This window comes from Pteropus medius, unplaced genomic scaffold, assembly GCF_902729225.1.
Source record: "Pteropus medius unplaced genomic scaffold, Ma_sr-lr_union100, whole genome shotgun sequence".
Lineage (NCBI taxonomy): Eukaryota > Metazoa > Chordata > Mammalia > Chiroptera > Pteropodidae > Pteropus > Pteropus medius.
Genome location: NW_024349800.1, coordinates 68,181,966 through 68,185,913, shown reverse-complemented (window position 1 = coordinate 68,185,913; position 3,948 = coordinate 68,181,966). Strand labels below are relative to the sequence as shown.

Sequence of the window (3,948 nt, the reverse complement as noted above, 5' to 3'; positions counted from 1 at the left end):
CTGTTATTTTAGTTTGATGGTATTCTATGATCCCATTGTTTCTTTGCCCTTGTGTTTCTATCTGTTATTTTAGTTTGATGGTATTCTATGATCTTTTTCTCTTCTCACCCCTTTTTAATGTTACGTCTCAGTTCCAGATTTTTTTGTGTGTATGGTAACATTAAGTTTATGTAAAAGAAAGGTTCACATATACAATAGTCCTTTTTCTTCTGCGTGCATCTAATCACCATTTCCCTTTGCAAATCAAGGCCTTTATCCCCTCTCCTTTTCTGTTTTTTTTTTTTGTCATAAATTTATGCTGTGAGTTCATCTTTGAATTGCAGTAGCTACTGTCTTCTCTTCTTTGTTTTTACCTCCTTTAACCATTATGTAATATTTAAGTGTATAGTACCCTCTTCTGAATAAGGGTTGCAATTTCCTGCTTCTGTCTGCCTATTAGTCATCTTACTCACAGTTTTGTATTTTTTGTCTTTTTATTTCAAATAAAATAACCCCAGTATTTCCTGTACTGCAGGACTCGTGACTTCCCTCAGCTTCTGTATTTCTGGAAATGCCTTTATTCCTCCTTCATATCTAAATAATAACTTTGCTGGATATATTATTCTTGGCTGGTCATTTCTCTCTTTCAATGTTTGAATATTTGAGCATTTAATTCCACTCTCTCCAAGCTTGTAGAGTTTCTGCTGAAAAATTTGATGATAATCTGATGGGATTTCTTTTATAGGTTACTGTCTATTTTTCCCTAGCTCCCTTGAGAATTCTTTCTTTGTCATTAATTTTTTAGTTTTACTACAATGTGCCTTGGAGGAGGCCTTTTTGGATTGAGTTAATTAGGTGTTCTGTTTGCTTCTTGGATTTGAGGATTGAGTTCTTTCCATGGGTTTGGGAAGTTCTTTCTATTTGTTTGAATAGGCTCTCTGTTCCCTTCTCCCTCTCTTCTCCTTCTGGCATACCCATTATTCTCATATTGCTCTTTCTGATGGATTCAGATAGTTCTTGTAGAGTTCTGTCAATTTTTTTTTCACTATCAAGTCTCTCTCTTCTTCCATGTGTCATTTCCAGATTTTTGTCTTTGATATCACTATTTTTTTCCTCCATCTGGTCAGTGTAATTTCTTAAGCTCACTATTTCATTCTTTATCTCTTTTATTTAGTTCTTCAGCTCCAGAATTTATTTCAGTACTTTTTTAAAGTTTCAACCTCTTTGGTAAAGCATTCCTTTTGTTCATTGATTTTATTTCTGAGTTCCTTAAACTGCCTTCTAGATTTTCTTACATCTCATTGAGCTGTTTAAGAACTGCAATCTTGAATCATCTGTCATTTAAATCACATATTCCCATGTCTTTAAGTTTATTTTGTGGAGATTGTTTTTCTTTCTGAGCTGCTTTGTTACCTTGGTTGTGCATGGTGTTCGAGGGATTATTTCTCTGCCTTAGCATTTATGGGAATAAACTCTGCTTAAAAAAAAAAAGTTATTATTGTTAATAGTGATGCCTCTTTAGCAGGTTGATAAGAAGAGGGGTTTTTTTTGTTTTTAAATTATTTTTCCAGTAGGTGGCACTTGAAGGGAGCTTCTACACTGCCCAGTCTCTCAGATCTCTGCTGGTTCGCTAAAAAAAAAAAAAAAAAAAATGCTCTATATTCCAGTGGGAGGTAGCTGTCTCCTCTGTGACCAGATTGCCTCAGTCTCAGGGTGCCACCCATGTGGGAGAATGTGTGGGCGATGGGGTTCCAAGCCCTGAAGTCCTGGCACTGCCCCAGCAGCCAGACCTACGCTTTACTGCCTGAGATGACCCAGGTGCCCCCACTGGGATCAGCTCTCAATGAGTGAGGGTGAGATGGTCGGGAGAAGTCGCTGGTGTGTTTGTAGTTTGTTCTCCTCTCAGTAATGATGACCACCAAGCCTCAGCTGCCTCACCCTCTCTATCTCCTCCCCTGTTGCTTGGATTCGCCATAGTGTGTGTCTGCCACACAGGAGTGGTCTCTTCAGTTCCCAGGGTTGTGGACACTCTGCTTTATAGCCGCAACACTCGCTGCTACAGTTACTTCTGTGGCCTGCTGCTAGCTCTGGGGGAATGCAGGCAGGTGAGCTCTGGGAGGAATGGGGGGAGGAAGCCAGGCTCCATGACTTTATTTTCTGCCTGATAGTGGTGGCTACTAGAGTACGGCTGTCACACCTCTGTATTCACTAGGCTCACCCGTATTATATGCTGATCACTCAGGCAGGAATGCTCAGTGCTACAGAGAGTGCACACAGCAACCTGATTCCTCCCCTCTCCTCGAGTCTGGCAGTAAGCTCCTGGCTGTGTCCATGACACCCGTCTCTCATCTTCTGCCTTCCCTCTTCCCATTTACTCCTATTCACCCACCTTCAGATGTTTCTATGCGCAGATCTCTCAGAAGTATTTGTGTGTCAGGCTGGGAATCCTTTGTTGGATTATAGTTGTTTAACTTGTTATAATTTCAAGAGGAGAGATCGAGGAGACTCCTCACACCACCATGCTTCTGATGTCACCCTAAGCTTTTTCCACTTCTGAGAGCTGGTCATCATTTTGCTGAAGTTCATGGGTGGTACAAAGAAGAACATAATTGTGTTTTCATTTCAATTCCAGTTTATCTTCAGTACTTTCTTTAGTATGTTTGAAAAAAGCTCTAAGTCTTTTCCCAGAGCCTGTAGTTCTTTTATGACTCGTGCCTGTTTGGACGATGCTGGAATACTTTTGCAAAAGCATTAGATTCCTGACTAGTGTTTCCACACTTGTTTTGTTTGAAAAAAAATCTGCTTTTTTGCATTCAGCTTTTTTAAAAAAATATTTTCCAGCTATGCTTTGCTACAGTCTGTATTCTAGCAAATTTTTTCATAATTTTTTATTTCTCTGAGATTTATATCCTACACCAGCAAGATTTTACCCATTGAAAATCCACATTGTGACTGTGTGCTCAGTATACATTGGTACTAACCATACTCCTCCTCCTGAAATCCAGAGTTGCATCATTCAGTGAAACTCTTCACTAGCTGATTCTCTGGCCATCCCCATGAATTAAGAGATGCTTCCTGGGGAAAAAAGTGGTGTAGCTGATGAAGGCTTTGTTCATCACTCTTGCAACCAAATCAAAGTTGTGACAGAAAAAGGAGAAAATAGCAAGGAAAGCCACCTGAGATCTAGACAAACAGAAGCACTACAACTAGAAAGAGAAATAATTAATCGATGTGCGACGGTAGAAGGTAGGACTGGACAAGGACACATGGCTGCCCAGTCCAAGCGGCTGAGTGGGACAGAGGCTATAGCAGCAGCAGCCAGCAGCTACAGACACCTCTTAAAGGGGCTGTGACCACGAGCGGACTTTCGCAGTGAAGGAACTTCTTTCTCTGAGCACCAGCATTGGCTGCTCAAGGGTCATCAGGGACTTAGAAGAGGACACAGAGTTGTCGGAGTGAGGGCTGGAGGTGAAGCTAGCTCCTGGACGGAAGTTCCAGCGGTATCCATTGTTCCTCTGTTGAGCCCTCTCGCTGCTCACAGTGTGCAGACACAGCGCTGCCATAGCTAAGACATCATCAAACTGGATAACAGAGGTGGCTCCCCCCAGAGGATTCCCTGAAATTTCACCTCCCCTAACTCACAGCCCCACTTAAACCACATCCAGGTGTGTCATTGGCTAGTTCATTGCACCTTGCTGAGCAGCACCTGGACTCACACTGGTGGCAGCTGGCCTTAGTTCTGTTGTGGTTTCTTGAGGCAACTATAAGCATAGCATCTGTGGATTGCTTGCTGAATCTTAATAGGCTGGGGCTAAACTTGGCCTGCAGCTGGACCCCTCTTAGGACTGTACCACTGGACACCTACTACACAAAGCCACTTCAATAAGACTAGGAGACTTAGGAGCTTTGCTTAGACCATAGAAACAGACACAGAAAGGCAGCCAAAATGGAAAGACAAAGAAGCAGAAA

General features: G+C 41.9%; 1 pseudogene; it reads right to left on the bottom strand.

Moving 5' to 3' along the window:
• Nucleotides 1-2,515: 2,515 nt before the first annotated feature.
• On the bottom strand, nt 2,516-3,542 carry LOC120621568 (THO complex subunit 7 homolog; annotated as a pseudogene).
• Nucleotides 3,543-3,948: the final 406 nt, after the last annotated feature.